Raw genomic sequence first — 20,469 nt, 5'->3', positions numbered from 1 at the left:
GGTTGGGGCTACCTTTAAAAAATGCAAGCGATCTAGTTTAGAAATCTCCTTCCTTGAGTGAGTGTGTGTATGTGTATGTGCGTGAGTACGTATGAGAAAGAATGAGAGCGAGAAAAGACTCTTCCAAGATTCACAGAACTTCTATACTCAAAGAAGTATCCATACTTTCAGTTATTTCCCATGTGGAGAACACAGACTCTTTGTTAGGCCAGAACAGGTTTATTTCAATGTCTTCCTATATTTCCCAAGCAACCCCCTACCCAACCCCCTATATGTATACTTGTCTGGGCTTCAGAGAGCTACTATATATTTCCAGAGTAAGTCAGATCACGGAAGCAGAAAAATCAGTAATAAAATTAATTTTTTGCATTGCTATTGGGGTAGTAAAACTTGAAAGCACAAAGAATTTAAAAGATGAATAAGTTATTTCTTGTTTCAGCTCCCACATGTAAAAAGCATAGAAGTTGTTACTCCTATCCTTGCAACAAGAAATAGCAAGACAAAGTGAAACTCAATTATACGTATAAATAAAAACCGTGTCAGAGAAAAGAGAAAATTCATTTATTATCTAAAAACTGTTAGAGAAAAGACATCACAGGACAAACCATTACCCGAAAAGATAAAGAGTCAATTACATTCAGAAAGCTACAGCACCCAAGATTCCCCCACCTGATGCCATAAGCAAATAGGACCAACTATTATTGGTACTTTTGATAAATGGTAGAGGGTGAGTGAGGACTAGCCTGAGTAAGAAGATGCTGGGCACCACTGTTGTGTGAGGATTCTCACACTTTCAGGTGCTTTTCTTCAGAATTCTCACCAGGTTCTCCCAGGTAGGATCTAAGAAAACGTCCCACCTGAACCTGAAATGGGATCAGAAGGACAGCCATTGTAAACTCCCACTCAGACCATCCTTTCTATCAATAGTCTACAGAGGGATGCTAGAGGGAACTTAAACTAATTTGAACCAGAGAGCAACTCTGAAATCCCTTTTTTTTCCCCCAGTTGTTTCACATCTGTTTCACTTCAGATACACCCACCCTTTCTGACTCACCTCAGGAAAAATAATTAAATAAAAGTCACAGTCAACAGAAAACAGGATTCAAAAAAGTAGACTGAGAATGTTGCATCTAGAGAAAGGGGACAGAGAAGAAAAGGGGTTGCCAAAGTGTCCTTTAAGAGGCGAATGGATAATCAGAGTGTAATACATCCATCCATACTGTGAAATGGAGAAGGAAATGGCAACCCACTCCAGTGTTCTTGCCTGGAGAATCCCAGGGACAGAGGAGCCTGGTGGGCTGCCATCTATGGGGTCGCACAGAGTCGGACATGACTGAAGCGACTTAGCAGCAGCAGCATACTGTGAAAATTATTCAGTAATAAAAAAGAAGCCATCAAGTTACTCAAAGACATAGATGACTCTTAAATACATATAGATAAACATAAGCAAGAATGAGAAGATTGCATACTCTATGATTCCATAATGTGACATTTTGGGGAAGGTAAAACTAGAGATATAAAACATATCCGTGATTGCCACAAGTTTAGGGAGTGGGGAGGGTAGAATAGGTAAAAACAAGAAACTTTTTAGAAGCAGAAATTAACCATGAAATTAGACATGCAACTCTTCTCTGTGGTATTGCAGTGGTGAATACATGACACTCTGTTTTTCAAAATTCATAGATCTTTACAGCATAAAAAGTGACACCTAATGCATGTAAAAAAAAAAAGACAAAATAGAATTTAAAACAAAAGCTGTCACAAGAGACAAAAGACATTATATAATTCCATAAAGGTCAATTTACTGGGAAAGTATGTCTATGAAATACATGTGTGTGTGTGTATATATATACACACATATATAAAAACATATATATTTTATATACATATATGTAAAATACATATAGAGAACTCAATGTTCTCTAAAGTACATACAGAGAACTCAAATATATAAAGCGAACCTTAAAAATAACTAAAGTGAGAAATAACAGAACAATAATAGTAGGGAACTCCAGCGCCTCACTTTTAGTTATGGGTAGTACAGCCATATTGAAGATCAGTAAGCAAACATAACACTTGAAAAACACTATAGACCAGTGTGAACTAACAGACATATAAAGAACACTTCACCCAACAAGAGCAGAGCTCACATTCTTCTCCAGTGAACATGGAATAGCCTCTAAGACAGACCACATGTTGGGCCACAAAATAAGTCTTTACAAACTTCAGAAGACTGAAATCAAGCCAATTATCTTTTCTAACTGCAGTGGAATGAAACGAGAAATTAACAGCCAAAGGAAAACCAACAAATGCATGGGAATTAAATAATTCAGTCTGAAGTAATGAATGAGCCATGGAAGAACTTACAAGAGAATTTAGAAAATTATCTCAAGACAAATGAAAACAAAAAACACAACATTAAAAAAATAACCTTTTGGGATACAGCAAAAGCAAAAGCGGTACAAAGAATCTATAGTAGAAAATGCTTACATTAAAAAAAAAAAGTGCTTGCTTCGGCAGCACATATACTAAAATTGGAATGATACAGAGATTAGCATGGCCCCTGAGTAAGGATGACACGCAAATTAGTGGAGCATTCCCTATTTTTTAAGAAAAAAGAAGCAATTATTCATATAAATGTGGGGGGAGAACTCCTCCTAACCGATCATCTAAATGAAATCATATCTTATAGCCAAGAAAAGAGATGGTGTTAAGTGGAAAATACAAATCTGGGGGAAAAATTCTTCATCTGGCCAATGAGAGATCTGCTGTTCCAGAAATACTCTTTAATCCTTCTGATAAAGGCATTCATGAAATGGGGATTCCAGAAGCTATTGTCTATTCAATTCAGAATTTACCTGAAGAATGCAGGTAAATGCAGCCACATTTTTTTAAGAACATCGTTTTGACAGGAGGAAATTCCCTTTACTCAGGATTTAGGGATCATGTTTACTCAGAAGTTCGATGTCTCACTCCAATAGATTATGATGTTTCTGTTGTGCTGCCTGAAAACCCTATTATTTATGCCTGGGAAGGTGGAAAATTTATATCAGAGAATGACGATTTTGACGATATGGTGGTAACAAGAGAGAAGAAAATGGACATAGCATCTGTCTATAGGAAAATTTGATATTTAAGAAACATTTCTGGAAGTTCTGACTATGTCAAAGGTTTAATTTTCAGTGTCTTTTTAAAGGAAGTTATGGACCTGAGTTCCCTTTCATCCTAAGATAACATCTTGAACCTATGTAATTACTTTGATCCATGGCTAATTTTCAAAGGTTTCTTAGCTAGGCTACTAAGTAAACTGTAACTCACCCCATATTTTCATTTAGGAGTAGACTTACTATAACAATGCTTATGCTGCTTCTGAGAGTAAGTTATCTTTCATTAAAAGATGAAAGAGTGAGTGTAATTTAAATTTAATTCTTTATAACCAAAAGCGCAAAATTAATTGTCTCACTAGTCCGATTTCCTTAGAAGGTAGATTTGTGTGACTGACTCAGAATTGACCAGAGTGTGTTCAGGCTGATACAGTTTCTCTCTTTTAGAACTAAGTATATTATTTTTAAATTGTCATTTTTATTTATATATACTAAAGTTGGAAAAAACAAAAAAAAAACAGAAATCTCAAATCAATAACCTAACTTTATACTTCAAAGAACTAAACAAGAAAAAACAAAGTAAAGCCAAAGTTAGCAGAAGGAAGAAAATAATAATTAAAACAGAGCTAAATGAAATAGAGAAGAGACAATCAAGAGGAAAAGAATCAACAGAATTAATACTTGGCTTTTTAAAAAGATAAAATCAACAAAATTTTACCTACAGTAAAGAGAAAGGGGATATTCAAATAGTGAAAATTAGAAATATAAAAGGATATACATTACAACTGATGTCACAGAAATAAAAACATTATGAGATTACTATGAACAATTATACCTCCAACAAATTGGTTGATCTAATAGAAATGGATAAATTCTTAGAAACATACAACTGATCAAGTCTGAATCATGAAGAGGCAAACAATTTCAATAGATCTATAACTAGCTAAGAGATTTAAGCAGTATTCAAAACCTTCTGACAAAAACCCAGGTAACTTCACTGGAGAATTCTATTAACTCTTTAGAGAATAATTAATACCAGTCTTCCTCACAGTCTTCCCAAGTATTAAAACAGGAAGGAACACTTTCAAACTCATCCTGAAAATATTAATAGCAGGGACTGTTTAGATGACAACATATACTAGTTACTAGTAACACTATTTTGCTAGGGGTAAACTTTGAGATTAAGAATTTGCTTGGAAATTTTCTGAATTATATGGTTGTGACTTTGATGTTCTGATAATGTATTCAGATATTTGAAAACGGGATACACGTGTAATTTAGGGTTATGCATGTGTGTGTGCTCGGTCACTCAGTCATGTCCAACTTTTGCCACCCTGAAGACTGTAACAAGCCAGGTTCCTCTGTCCATGACATTCTCCAGGCAAGAATCTGGACTAGGTGCCATTTCCTCCTCCAGCGGATCTTCCTGACCCAGGGATTGAGCCTACGTATTTTGCATCATCTGCATCGGTAGACAGATTCTTTACCATTGCACCAATTTAGGGTTAGATTACTCTACCTTTGGAAGTACAGTCATAGCTATAGTAGATACAGGGAAAGACACCTTCAGGCTGAAGCTACGAACAACACTAGCTCCCACCAAGATATTATACTTTCTGAGAGAGAGCTGAGTAAAATATTGGGGAGAAGACTGCTGAGCTGCAAATTTTTCTTTAATTTTCTGGGTAGGAATGAACTTTCACTTTATACTTTAATTTTGCCGGGAATTTGATCATGTTACCCATATTGTTCAAATTTGGGCTGTTTCTGCAGGTAAAATATTTATGTTATGTTGTCACATGGAGCTCACCACTTAGCTCTCCAGTAAGCAGGGCTGAAGTGAACAACAGTGTGCCAGGTGACTATTTGACCTTGCATACAGTTTAGGCTTGGATTTGATTTAACTGTTAGCTCTCTGACATAGTTCACAGTTACCCATGACACTAGATGAAGATTTAAAATGAAGAAGAAACATACTCATACAGAGAGAAAGCAACTTTGTTCCTTATCTTTTCCTCCAGTGGTCAGCTGCCTCTCTGATGTTCAAAGACTTAAGTAGTGAAACCAGTGAGTCAAGAGAGAACAGACCAACAATATAGGGTAACATAGAAGAATAGATTTTTTGAAAGACCACTTGGGTTGAAGCCTTTCCTATTTACTAGTTGTGTGACTGTGAAGTACATCACTTAATCCTAGTAAATCACATTTTATCATCTTTAATGATATATATTAGCACTTACCTCAAACTATCATCATAAGCCTTTAATGAATAATATATGAAAAGTATTTATCTTGGTGTCTGATACATAGTTTCAATAAAATCCGCTGCCACCACCATTATTATTTTTAACCACAGCATATAGTCATGCATTAGACTCATCCTCTACTCATGTCTTGCCTAGCTTTCCTTATATCCAAATCATCCTAATTTTGTGCCTAGCACATTCATGATTTCTGTTTTCTCCTGTTCCTCCACACTGTCAAAGCTTACAAGCATTATATATCTGTGTTTGTCTAAGAAAACAGGCCCTCTTTGACTGTGAACTCCTAACCTCTCCCCTTCTGCCCCTTCTACCTCACCATATGTCTCATCCTTTCAGTACCCAGCAGGTCATTAATTACTGGATAAGGGTTTTGCCATGCTAACCTACCCTTCAAATACATTTAATAAAATTTTAATGTCAAAGCTACTAAAAAATTAAATACTGTGTGTGATCTCCTCTAGAATTATGCAGCAATAACTCTGACAGCATACAGTTGTTGCCCAAACAAACTCATAAAGTAAACAATGCAAGGGTCAAGGAGGTGACTGTACCAAGGGTGCACATTTTTCTCATCTCTCTATTTTCATTCTTTGTCAAGCAATGCCCTTAACAACACCAGGTCTGGCTGGTGAAAAAAAAAATGTGGCAAGAACTTTAAGGATTTATTTCTCCTTGTAAGTCATGAGGATAGTATCTGAACAAGTTGTTTGAAGGCTGGGAGGATCATCTGGTCTTCCCATCCTTTTGTGTGCTCTTTGATTGTACAAATGAGAAAACTGAAATCCAAAACATGGTGACTTGCCCAGAATCTTGTATCGAGTAGTATATTAAGCAGTTTCTCGAAGTCATCCATCGCCCTCTTTATTTTTTAATTTCCTCAAATATTTCTTCTAGGCATTTTATCTTCAACAGCATGCTTTTATGCTCTTAAACCCTGGTTGCCCCAAGCATACTAAATACTGAAATGCTTGTTCATAGCCTCCTTTTCTTTCTTTGTTTGTTTTCTGTTGTTTTCTTCTGAAAACTCCAACCCCAATCCCCTTTATCAACACCAGTGCTCAACGATGCACTTATCAATGCTGGTTTCTAGGTCTTTTATTTCCAAGCATCGTATGCACTCTGATGAACGTTTCATGTCTTTTTAAAGGAGACTTTCTAAATTAAGAAATACTTCTTACATCTAAATAAATTGCATATAAGTCCAGATGGCACAAAGAATGAAAAAGTGAACATTCAACTACTCAGTACTAGCTTACGGGACAGAACATTATAAACCTTTTAAGGCTCCTGATACCTCTCACTGTGAGAATATATCTCCCTCTCTAGTCCTACTTGGGTGTTTAATATTTCCTTGTTTTTCACTGTAGCTTCACTATAGATATCTATCTATCATTGTTGATTTGAAGGGTATCAGAATGAAAGGGCCCCTGTCTTTTTTGCTGTTTTACTGTTAATTTTCAGCACAATGCCTGAGAAAGTGGAAATAGTACTTTTTGTTTGTTGTTTTGTTTTTATTATTTGAATTGGCAGAAGAATGCATCATCTCAGTGAATAGCCACATCTGCCCTGTGAGGTGCCTGAGAAGGACCAGTATGTTCTCCATTTGGTTGATGGGGGACCCGAGGCTCTGAGAAGCTCTGTTCAGGCCATTTATTCCTGGCTGGGTAGACAGAGGATCAGAGACATTTCATTCCTGACTGCTCCTCCATGGTCCTGCAAGCACAGCAGGCCACCTTGCAATGTCACTTTGGTTTTACTACCTACAGTAAGAACCACATTTGAGATTTTTTGAAGCTTGACCATTTCTCCACGTTTACATTTTCTTTATCCCCCCATAACCACTGGAGTGCTAAATTCATGTTTTAGGAGAAACAGAGAAGTCAGACGCTGAGAAAGATTGCAGCTTTCCTGTTTTCCAGTGGTGATCCCTGAATTACTTTACTAGCAAGAAATAGAAAAGTTGTGTAGGGGAATAGAGGAGAGGCTGGCACTCTAAGGGCAACAGATGTGGCTGAAGCATTGCCCACTCAGTTCAAATCAGCACCCTGTGAACTACAGCAAACTTCTGATGGAGTTTGCCCTCATACTCAGGTTTGTTGATTTTCAGTCAGTTAAGTTGTGCCTGATTCTTTTGCAACCCCATGGACTGTAGCCCACCAGTCCTGGGACTTCCCAGGCAAGAAGACAGGAGTGGGTTGCCATTTCCTACTGCAAGGGATCCTCTCAACCTAGGTACTGAATCCACGTCTCCTTTGCCACTGAGCCACTGGGAAAACCTTTCATCCTCAAGACTAGCAGAGTGATCTCCCACTTCCTGCTCATGTTTGCTCTTTGTTGGAAGTCTCCATCCTGATTTTGTCTGGGTGTTGTGTGTCTAAACCACAGGCTCTAGCTCCTGTCTAGTTGCTTCTGTTGCAAGATCTAGGCCAGATCAGCCTCTGCTTAGGTTGGCACTCTATTTCACCCTTTCTAGCAGCTTTTCCTCACTTTTTCATGACCTTCCCAAACAGTTTTGACATTAGTCAAAGTTCTGGGTGGTAACAAGTGAAAAGAAAGAAAGAGGTAAAGTAAATGCAAGGGTAATAATCTAGTTTGCTGCTGCCGCTTGCTGCTGCTAAGTCACTTCAGTCGTGTCTGACTCTGTGCGACCCCATAGATGGCAGCCCACCAGGCTTCCCCATCCCTGGGATTCTCCAGGCAAGAACACTGGAGTGGGTTGCCATTTCCTTCTCCAATGCAGGAAAGTGAAAGTGAAGTAGCTCAGTCGTGTCCGACTCTTAGCGACCCCATGGACTACAGGCTACCAGGCTCCTCCATCCATGGGATTTTCCAGGCAAGAGTACTGGAGTGGGGTGCCATTGCCTTCATGATTTTAGAATGTAGATAATTAGATTTAACATCTAGTTTCTGTCAAGTATGAGCTGTGTCTCCTTGTTTAAATGATTTACCTTGTTTGTAAAACAAGATGGATAAGATTTGCCTCACATTGTTACTGTGACTTTTTTCCCAGATGATAAGCTTGAATGCACTAAGTTCTGAAGGCCTAAATGATGATGGTTTTTTTCCAATAATTATTTTGACCAGAAAAAATTAGAAAGGTATATAGTTAAACATCAGTTATGGTAAGGTTCTTGACAGTATTTTTTAAATACTAATTGTCTTACAAAAATGAATGTATATGAAAATGAACAATATGTACTAAATATAAAGGAATGAAATATATTAAAAGGATCCAAGAAGCAGTTAAAAAGCAGAATAAATACATTATTGCAAAATTTTCCATTAGTTTCCAGGTAAGTTATTAAAATCAGAAATATATTGGGTTCTTTATTTTTTCATTTCTGATAACAAAGGAATCTGACAAGTATTTCCAGAGAGATTTGATTCAAGGACAGATGTCAAAATTTCCTAGATATAACTTCTCTCTTTTTGTTAATATTATAATTAGGCTTCATGTAAAGCTACCCACTTCCTACTAATCTCTTTGCTATGCCTCAGGTAAATTGCTACACATTTAAAAATATGAAGCAGTAAGTTAATATTTGAAAGTCTCTTTCACAGTAAGATCACTTGTCTATCGTTTTACAATGGCAAGTTACAATAGGAGAAGAAATTCAAATGTCAAAATCATGAACTTTCAGCTGGGTTCTTGACAATTCCACTGGGAACAAATTTATTCAAATAAAATTATCCAACAAGGCCATGAGGATCATGGTGCTGACAATGTATATAAATAAAAATTATATTTTCTCTCTGTCCAGTGACTTCATAATATAATTTTCATTAGAAAATACTGAATTATTTCTGGAGTATTTAGCAAGGGTAAACAATAGTCATAAAAATTTTTCTGATTCAAAGCTACTTTCTTTTTCTGTCACTATAATGATACCCATGTGAGTTCGTTAACCTTACATTTTGTCAAAATACTTTCAAAATGTTGCCAAAAAGCAGTCTCTTTAGTAAAGCAGTTCATTCTGGTGAAATGGTTTTCCTCATGACTTCATGGTCCCCTTCTCTTCTGTTCCCTGGACATCTCAGCTTTCTCTAGATTGAAGGATTTAAGTTCCTTTTTAAATCTACACTTCTAAAAATAATTTACAACACACTGAATTTAAATATCTCCTTGGGACAACTGTTTTAAATTCAATTTAATGGAATTTATTATTTCCCTTGAGAAATTTTATCTTCCTCCAAGCTTAATTTATTTTTCCTCTATATTACATATACTTACTGCTTTATATTCCCCCAAATTAAAGCATTTTTTCACTCATGCAAAAAAATAATTAAGGAAAAAATTGCAGCTGCTTGGCAACTTTTGATGCAGTCTTTCTCTCCTTCACATACAATGATGATGAAAGCAGAAAAATATGCAGTTATCCATGAGTCTCTAGAAATTAAGGTTTTCTCACTCACTGAGTGACAATGCATTACCGCTAAAGAGTTCCACCTGTAGCCTATCTGTGCACAGCCTTAGGAAAGAATTGGCCTGGTCTGCAAGAATGAGAGATGTTTACCTCCTGTCTTCACTCTTCCTGGTGCTCACAAATGCAAGGTCCCACTGAACAGAAAACATGGTGGCTGTAACTCTACTATAAGGCTGTCCCCCTGTGAAGAGCACAGCTGCTGTGCTGTCCAAGCACATCCATGTGGAGACCATGAAATCCAACAACAGACCAGCCAGAACAGTGGGAGCTGGTGGCGGCACACAACACTGGGATACAGTCTCTATCATTCACATGTGGCAAAATAGTATAGACACAATGAACCTCACGAGCTGCGAACTACAAGTTTTACCTTTTACACATTGGAAGTGGATTCAGAAAGCCAGAGAACTAAGCACAGGAGGTAGAATAAATCTCTCCTTGGTCTAACAGAGCTGCATATTATGAAAATTAAAATCTGCTTACATGCAAAAGAAAAGGTTGATTATTAATGGACTAACTGGCCTCCTCTTGATACGTAAAGGGGAGTTGACCATCACTCAAATGAACTGTATAAACACAGGCAATTTGCTCATCATATACCTAAAGGAAAAGATAAATATCCAGATTTATTTGTTTCCTTTCAAGAACGATTAACCAGAGGGAACATTTGACATACATATAATTTATCCATTTATTGAGCATGTGTTATGCCAATATTTTTTCTTGGCCCTGCAGATGCTTTTAGGAAAAAAGAGAGGGAAAAATGAAAAGATAAGAAGATTAAAAACAACCATAAAGCCAATACAACACTGTCATTTTCCTCCAATTAAAACAATAAAATTATAAAGACATCAAAGATAGATTAAGAAAAGATGACTTAAAATAAAAAATTTTAAAACATAGAGAAGAATAAGATCTTCATTAAAGACAGTAAACAGAAGGTGTGATGTGGCCCTCTTCTCAATTGTTCCTTTCAGTCCTTTCATGCCCCACTTACTGCTATCATTCTTCTAGGAAGTTGTTTCCATGGAAAATTGTCTCCTCTCTGATTTCTAGGTAAAGTATTAACCTCATCAACATCTCTCAAGACCATCAATTGGGTCTTATCACCATCCAAGATCAACAGGGAAAAGGCTCTGTTCTTACTATAAGCTTTTTAAAAGGGTTTCCTTCAGCAGAGTTTGGGGATCTTAACAACAAGAGAGAAGATGTCTCTTATACTATAAGAGTACCTAAGTTCTTTGGGAAGGGAATTTGTCATATGTTGAATTGTATCCTCTCCCAAAAGATATGTCAAAATCCTAACCATTAGTGCTTAAGAAAGTGATCTGACTTGGAAACAGGATTGTTGCAAATATAATTAATTAAGATAAGTTCATACTGGAGTAGGATGATCCCTTAATCAAGTATGAGTGGTATCCTAATGAGCAGAGGTACAGGATACAGAGGGAAGATGCTTACAAGAAACATAATGAGATGCCACGTGAAAACAGATGCTGAGACTGAAGTGATACATCTACAAGAAACACCAAGGATTTCCAACCATCACCAGAACCAGGAGAGAGCCATGGAACAGAGTCTCCTAAGAGCCCTCTGAAGGAAGAAATTTTGCTAACACCTCCATTTTGGACTTCTGGTCTCTAGAACTATGAGAGAGTATATTTCTGTTATTGTAAGACATCGAGTTTGTGGTACTTTGTTATAGCAGCCCTAGGAAACTGATCATCGTTTTGCCTTTTCATACTCTTCATGGGGTTCTCAAGGCAAGAATGCTGAAGTGGTTTGCCATTTCCTTCTCCATATCCTAAAGGAAATCAACCCTGAATATTCATTGGAAGGACTGATGCTGAAGCTGAAGCTCCAATACTTTAGCCACCTGATGTGAAGAGCTGACTCACTGGAAAAGACCCTGATTCTGGGAAAGATTGAGGGCAGGAGAGGGGGCAGATAGAGGATGGATGGCATCATTGACTCAAAGGACAGGAGTTTGAGCAAACTCCAGGAAACAGTGAAGGACAGGGAAGCCTGGCATGCTGCAGTCCATGGGGTTGCAAAGAGTCGGACATGACCAAGCAGCTGAAAACAACAAAAAGGAAACTGATATAGGATCTATACCTAGAACAATGGCTCCATCCTACCTGCCATCCCTAGCGATCAGTCTATATTATTTCCATGTTTCTTTTTCACAGTAATCTTTCAAGGACTCCAGTGTCTTTTCTTCTAATCTTTTCTCCTGCAGATAGTCCTAACCACAGACAAGACTCAAACTTCTACCCCATAAGAACATGGACTTCATTGAAAAATTATTTGGGTATCAATTTAAGTTCAGGCAATAAGAAGCTACACTGGGACATCCTTAGTGATGCAGTAGTTAAGAATCTGCCTTGCAGTGCAGGGACCCAGCAATCCCACTACTGGGAATACACACCAAGGAAACCAGAATTGAAAGAGACATGTATACCCCAATATTCACCACAGCACTGTTTATAATAGCCAGGACATGGAAGCAACCTAGATGTCCATCAGCAGATGAATGGATAAGAAAGCTGTGATACATATACATAATGGAATATTACTCAGCTAAAAGAATACATCTGAATCAGTTCTAATGAGGTGGATAAAACTGGAGCCTATTATACAGAGTGAAGTAAGCCAGAAAGAAAAACACCAATTCAGTCACTCAGTCGTGTCTGACTCTTTGTGACCCTATGAATCGCGGCACACCAGGCCTCCCTGTCCATCACCAACTCCCGGAGTTCACTCAAACTCATGTCCATTGAGTCAGTGATGCCATCCAGCCATCTCATCCTCTGTTGTCCCCTTCTCCTCCTGTCCCTAATCCCTCCCAGCATCAGAGTCTTTTCCAATGAGTCAACTCTTCACATCAGGTGGCCAAAGTACTAGAGTTTCAGCTTTAGCATCAGTCCTTCCAATGAACACCCAGGACTGATCTCCTTCAGAATGGAGTGGTTGGATCTCCTTGCAGTCCAAGGGACTCTCAAGAGTCTTCTCCAACACCACAGTTCAAAAGCATCAATTCTTCAGTGCTCAGCTTTCTTCATAGTCCAACTCTCACATTCATACATGACCAATGGAAAAACCAGAGCCTTGACTAGATGCATCTTTGTTGGCAAAGTAGTGTGTCTGCTTTTGAATATGCTATCTAGGTTGGTCATAACTTTCCTTCCAAGGAGTAAGTGTCTTTTAATTTCATGGCTGCAATCACCATCTGCAGTGATTTTGGAACCCCAAAAAATAAAGTCTGACACTGTTTCCCAACACAGTATACTAACGCATATATATGGAATTTAGAAAGATGGTAATGATAACCCTATATGAGAGACAGCAAAAGAGATACAGATGTATAGAACAGTCTTTTGGACTCTGTGGGAAAGGGCGAGGGTGGGATGATTTGGGAGAATGTTATTGAAACATGTATATTATCATATGTGAAACGAATCGCCAGTCCATATTCAATGCATGAGACAGGGTGCTCAGGGTTGGTGCGCTGGGATGACCCAGAGGGATGGAATGGGGAGGGAGGTGGGAGGGAGGGTTCAGGATGGGGACCACATGTACACCCGTGGCTGATTCATGTCAATGTATGGCAAAACCAATACAATATGGTAAAGTAATTAGCCTCTAGTTAAAATTAAAAAAATTATATTAAAAAAAATCCACTAAAAAAAAAAATCTCCCTTGAAATGCAGGGGACAAGGATCAACCCATGGTTGGGGAACTAAGATCCCATATGCCATGGAACCACTAAGCCTGCACACCACAACTACTGAGCCAGCTCACTACCACTAGAGAGTCCATGTGCTGGATGAAAGATCCTGAATGCAGCCAAATAACAAACAAACAAATAAATAAATATTTTTCAAAAGAGAAGCTACACTGACCAGAGTACACAAATGCCTTCAGTGTAGACATGCTTACCATCACAGAGTAGTTAAACTCAGACACATCCCTGGTGTAAACAAAAGATTTATTATATATATATTCCTAAATATGTATATATATATAATATGTATAACATTTTTAATTTTTATATATTTTTGCAATTATATATATTCAAAGGTAATATTTTTTATTACTGTTTTCCATCATGTTTACAAAAAGAAAATAATAACCAGTCATCCCCCAAATATTCACTTTTAATTTTTATGTGTGTGAAAGATGCTCAGCATATCCAACTCCTTTCAAACCCATGGACTATACAGTCCATGGAATTCTCCAGGCCAGAATACTGGAGTGGGTAGCCTTTCCCTTCTCCAGGGGATCTTCCCAATCCAACAATCGAACCCAGGTCTCCTGCATTGCAGGCAGATTCTTTACCAGCTGAGCCACCAGGGATACCCTAAATTTTTATATGCTGTCACAATTAATATACACTCAAAGATAATATCTTTTTATTTCTTTGTTTTCTATCATGCTTAGAGAAAGAAAATAATAACCAAACATCCCCAAAGATTCATGGTTTCATCTGTAAGGTTTTTACTAATTCTTTTTTTACTTCCAAATTTAGTTTTGAATTAGTATCCTACTCCAGTATTATTGGGCTTCCCTTGTGGCTCAGCTGATAAAGAATCCACCTGCAATGCGGGAGACCTGGATTTGATCCCTGGGTTGGGAAGATCCCCTGAAGAAGGGAAAGGCTACCCACTCCAATATTCTGGCCTGGAGAATTCCATGGACTGTATAGTTCATGGGGTCGCAAAGAGTCAGACACAACTGAGCACCTTTCACTTTCAGTTTGCTTGTGTTCCAAACATAAAAAGTGAATCTTGTCCTTTTTAACTTAAAGTGATATCTAAAACTCGAATAATCTAAAAAGTTATATATCATCTCTCAAAAAGTTGTCTCAGTTGAAATTGGAGAGAGCAGAGTGACACTGCAAACTATAAAAATTCCTTTCAGCCACAAGAAGGGGAAATTCTGGTTATTGGGCTAATGATGCCAGTCTTGAATTAGGTGAAGAAAGAAATCTTTTTTACTAAAGTTGTAACCTAACAACTTTTATTTCTATCTCTTGGATCTTTCTTTGTTTAAGCCCCATCTCTTGTTTTTCCTCATCTAATTCATTCCATATAAGCCAATGTTACTTATTATTTCCATAAATTCATGGACTCAAACAGAGGCAGTGAAACAAACCAACAGTGTGTACTTAAAAAAAAAAAAAAAAAAAGCCAAGCATTTATCTATTTATTTGGCTGCACCAGCTCTTAGTTGCGGCATGTGTGATCTAGTTTCCTGGCTAGGGATCATACCCAGGACCCCTGCAAGGGAGCACAGAGTCTTAGCCACTGGACCACCAGGGAAGTCCCCTAATAGTGTGTCCTTGTTATCTACAAGTAGCTTGTAAATGTTAGGCTGTATATGGCGGGGGTGGGTGGGGGGGAGTGCAACATTATACTAGAAAGTAGCCTTCAGTTTTACCCACTGCAGTGTTCTTGCCTGGAGAATCCCAGGGATGGGGGAGCCTGGTGGGCTTCTGTCTATGAGGTCGCACAGAGTCGGACACAACTGAAGCGACTTAGCAGCAGCAGCAGCAGCAGCCTTCAGTTTCAAAAGATGTGTGTGTGTGTGTTGAAATATCTTATTTACCATACCAGGGAGTTTCCATTTTATCTTGAAGGCATTAACTATTCATTAAAGGATTTTGTAATAAAAAATGAAAATATCAGAATTCTAGCTTTGAAAAAGCCAACGACTAGTGATGATAGAGAGAGTATGAATTGGGGACATGTGATTCTAGCTCTTAGCTGTTAAAACTGATTAGGTTCAAAGTAAATACTGCACTGGACAAAGTTAAACAAGCAAGGAAAACTTTATTCATGGCTACAGCAGAGAAAGAGATTAAACCATACTGAAGTAAAAGATGAGAGAGATTTTAAGCAACGAGCTGAGCCAGTAAAAGAGTGCTGGTGGACTTTAAGGGTGAAGATTGATCAATGGAATGTATTAATTCCTTAGTCTCTACTGCTTTTTCTCTGCGATACAGCCATCTTTTCAACAAACAGTACAGCAACAACTGGATATATGCATGGGGAAAAATGACCCTTACCTCACTGTATACACAAAATTTAATCCTTTAGGGTAGTTTCTAGGTCAAATTGTAAAAGCTATATCTCTGAAACTTCCAAAATAAGATATAGGAGGAAAAATTTTGCTACTTTAAAGTAGATAAAAGATTTTGTAGGTCACAAAAAACATGACATAAGAGAAGTATATTGATACATCATATTTCATTGAAATTGAAAAATCTGATCTTCAAAAGACTCTGTTAAATAAATGCCTGGTTTACTACTTATTTCCTAAACCTTACATTTAAAGTTTTATGCACTTTTCTACATGCTTCTATATTATATTTCCAAAACCTAGAGTTTAATGAGAAGTTTTTATTTCTTCTTCAAGGGTTATCATGTATCTGGAGCAAATATTATTTCAAAATCTTAACTCTATATTTTGTCATATTTGTGATTCAGTTCAGTTCAGTTGCTCAATCGTGTCCAACTCTTTGCAACCCTATTATAATTAATTTTTCAGCCAAAATTTTTCATAATCAAAATATATATGAAGATCATGTAGCAGCATTATGAATTTGATGGGATATTAGGAAAATATTTAAAATTATTTCTATACTATTATTATGGTCTGAATAAAACAAAAGATGCACATAAAAGAGATCTAAAAATGAAAATGCCATCAGTTATTTTTCTATGATGGATTTTTTTAGGTCTTGTTAATTTTTGTTCTTACTACAATTTCTGTAACTAGTATCTAATTCATTTGATGCATACAAAAAAAACTAATTAATGAGCATCATAATTATGATGTTTCAGATATACTCCAGATAATGATCTATGCTTAAGAATACGCGTTTTTGTGAGGATCATCTTAAGGTTCAAAAGTAATGACCTTTCTTTGGGATCTAAAGAGACAAACAAGAGATTCCTGATAACAGAGAAGAACAAGCCTGACTCCACACTGGATCTATTCCTTTAGCTCTAATCCTTGTGCTCTGTTGTCTGTGTTTAGTATTGCTGGCTCTGCATTTTTGTGAAAGAATATTGCCTCTAGCCTGAAATTTACAGTATAGCCCATTCTCAAGGCTCTGACCTGTAAAAGTATAACACTTTCCCATTCATATACAGATAAAACACTACAGAACAGAGAATAACTGATGTCTTTTTGGAGGCTTACAGAAACGTGAACAGACCTACATGGGCAGCTAAAACAAAGGATTCTGGAAGAACTTGGCAACAATCAGCCACATCCCCTCTTCCGAATTCTAACTCAGGTAAAATGGTTCTTTGGGACACTAGTCAACCATCTTCTCAGTCTGCTGGCTTTCTGAATAAACTCGTGATTCCTTGCCCCCAAAACTCATCTCTCAACTTACTGGCCTGCCACATAGCCATCAGTACAAGCTTGGACTCAGTAACAGTGGCAAAGAAAGAATCAGGCTAAGGACCATCAGCAGATTCTCATGTTGCTAACAGTCAATTCAGTGTTCACTGGTGGTGCAGTGTGGCTGTCATTAAACTATTTTTAATGTTTCATACAGGTAGCTTTAAATCAATAGCCAGCGAGCCTCATATTTATTTTTGAGTGACAGATGGTCATTTGTTTTTAATACTATTCTTATATTCTTCTTTATTAAAGTGTCAATTCATAAAAAAAGTATAGACGAATAAAATAGACCTAAAATTTTCATTAAAGTATTCAGTAAGAATCCCAAGGTTAAATTAAACATCAGCTAAAATCAAACACTGAATGAAAAAAATCTATGGTAAAATAAAAATGAGAAATCCATTCATATGGATTAGAATAGTATACTATAAAGTACAGGTTTCGGTTACAAAATAATACCTAACAACCTAGGTAAACAGGGAACTTTCATCTAATAAAAGATTTTTAAAGTACCAGCTAGTAAGCAGCCACTGTGACAAAAGTTATACATGGCACGTGTGCATTCAGAGAGGGAAAAGATACAGGCCTTTCACTGAGAACACACTTCTCATTTGCATTCTTTGTAGTCTGTGATGGGTTCCTATTGAAAATATCAAATGTAAGATCAAGTAGCCTATATCACTTTCCCAAAATGAAATCCAACCCAGCTCAGTTTGGCCTCAGGCGCACACAATTCTTAGCTGTGTGTAACTTTCAGAACTCATACACAAAGATCTCCAAAATCATCTGTTCTTGCTTGAAATGAACAAACTCTAAGGAAAAACCAGAGGCCAACATCTGTTACTAAACTGAGTTTATTTTATTTATTGGCAAAGTCTGTGACCTCTGGGACAATGGGTTCTAAAAAAAAAAATCAGAAGGGGAGGATAAAAGATTAAGAATCCTTCGCACTGATTTATTAATTAAAAACTAACATGGAAGTTGAACTTCTGGGAAGATGGAATAAACATATTTTTTCCTATTCCCTCTACTAAAAATGCGAAGAGTTGACCCATTGGAAAAGACTCTGATGCTGGGAGGGATTGGGGGCAGGAGGAGAAGGAGATGACAGAAGATGAGATGGCTGGATGGCATCACTGACTCGATGGACGTGAGTCTGAATGAACTCTGGGAGTTGGTGATGGACAGGGAGGCCTAGCATGCTGCGATTCATGGGGTTGCAAAGAGTCAGACATGACTGAGCGACTGAACTGAACTGAACTACTAAAAATGACAAATAAACTCAACAATTTTGAAAAATTACAGAAGGCAGATTGACTAGGGGGGGGTCTCAGAACCTGAGGAGCAATATGAAGATAAGTAACTCTGAGTTTTCTTTTTGTCATGTAGATCCCATATTTAGAGTCTGAAGAAGCCAGAAACCAGAAAATGCCAACAGGTTCAGGCCCCAAACAGCCTCCTCTCTCTACCAAAGGATCCAGACAAGATAGAAACCTTGAAGGCAATAACTGTTTTACTCCAGCCAAATACTACAGAAACAACAGTGGTCCCACCCCATTCAGGCCAGCAAAGATCAAGGGAGAAACCTAGACTTCTGCCCTCTGAAGAGTGTAATGAGGTCCAGTACCTCTGATTCTTCACCAGAGTAATGTCAGACAAAGACAAGATGAGAGTACCTTCATCCCTGATGAGTGGTAACAAGCCGCCAAGCCTTACTGAGATGTCAGTGAAGACCATGAGGGGAACTTAGACTTCTACCACCACCAACAGTCATGAGCCACCCTTTAATTTTTCTGTTGGCATGGTATCATAGGAAGCCAAATGGAGAGCAAGGATTTTCATCACTTTCCATCTGTAAGACTAAGTAACTATCCACATAGCCTTCAGACTCAACTCAGAAGGAGGCCACTTTGGGACCAGTAACAAGGAATCTGCAGTCAGGGAAGTATCACTGGAGAACTACTGGACATCCCTCTCTCTACTCCCCACATAGCAGGTATCAGCACCTGCTCAGTTCAGTTCAGTCACTCAGTCGAGTTCCAACTCTTTGCAACCCCATGGACTGCAGCATGCCAGGCCTCCCTGTCCGTTGCCAACTCCTGGAGTTTACTCAAACTCATGTCCTTTGAGTCAGTGATGCCATCTAACCATCTCATCCTCTGTTGTTCCCTTCTCCTCCTGCCTTCAATCTTTCCCAGCATCAGGGTCTTTTCTAGTGAGTCAGTTCTTCACATCAGGTGGCCAAAGTATTGGAGTTTCAGCTTCAGCATGAGTTCTTCCAATGAATATTCAGGACTGATTTCCTTTAGGATGGACTGGTTGGATCTCCTTGCAGTCCAAGGGACTCTCAAGAGTTTTCTCCAAGATCTGCTCAGGTGTTGACAAAGGACAAATGGGGAACCTGTACCTCTATCCTCACCTAACAGAAATAAAATGGGGCCCCTCTTGTTTCAGATCTTCCCTGGTAGCTCAAGTGTTAACGAATCCACCTGCGATGCAGGAGACCCCAGTTCGATTCCCGGGTCAGGGTAAGCTACCCACTCCAGTATTCTTGGGCTTCCCTAGTGGTTCAGCTGGTAAAGAATCCACCTGCAATGCAGGAAACCTGGGTTCAATCCATGGGTTGGGAAGATCCCCTGGAGAAGGGAAAGGCTACCTATTCCAGTATTCTGGCCTGGAGAATCCATGGACTATTTCATGGGGTTGCAAAGAATTGGGACACTACTGAGTGAGTTTCACTTTCACTTCTTCCATTTTCAATAAAGCTATTTATAAGCAGGCAGCTAAAAGAGAAAGTTTAAATCAGATCCAGAGCCCCATAATGTAATAAATCAAATTTCCAACTTTCAGTATAAGATCATTCATCAAACTGATAACAAGGAAGATATCAAATTGAATTTTAAAAAAACAATTAATAGATGCTAACAGTGAAATATAAGGGCTTCCCTGGTGGCTCAGAGGTTAAAGCATCTGCCTCCAATGCAGGAGACCCGGGTTCGATCCCTGGGTTGGGAAGATCCCCTGGAGAAGGAAATGGTAACCCACTCCAGTATTCTTGCCTGGAGAAACCCATGGATAGAGAAGCCTGGTAAGCTACAGTCCATGGGGTGGCAAAGAGTCGGACACAACTGAGCAACCTTAACTAAATAATAAAAACAGTGAAATATAGATTTTAGAGTTACCTGACAAATATTTTAAAGCAACCATCATAAAAAAAAATGCTTCAGTGAGAAATTATGACACACAATTTTTTAAAATATC

The 20,469-nt window shown here is 38.0% G+C and overlaps 2 non-coding genes across 2 annotated transcripts; both read left to right on the top strand.

Annotated features, from left to right (window-relative positions):
* The first annotated feature begins 2,504 nt into the window (after positions 1–2,504).
* Positions 2,505–2,608, top strand: LOC120865525. Its single transcript, XR_005721433.1, has one exon. It is a non-coding gene; the product is annotated as a U6 spliceosomal RNA (small nuclear RNA).
* A 17,543-nt stretch (positions 2,609–20,151) lies between these two features.
* TRNAW-CCA lies at positions 20,152–20,223 on the top strand. Its single transcript has one exon. It is a non-coding gene; the product is annotated as a tRNA-Trp (tRNA).
* Positions 20,224–20,469: the final 246 nt, after the last annotated feature.

Source organism: Oryx dammah, unplaced genomic scaffold (genome assembly GCF_014754425.2).
Source record: "Oryx dammah isolate SB20612 unplaced genomic scaffold, SCBI_Odam_1.1 HiC_scaffold_6, whole genome shotgun sequence".
Taxonomy (NCBI): domain Eukaryota; kingdom Metazoa; phylum Chordata; class Mammalia; order Artiodactyla; family Bovidae; genus Oryx; species Oryx dammah.
This window is presented reverse-complemented; position numbering and strand designations above follow the sequence as displayed.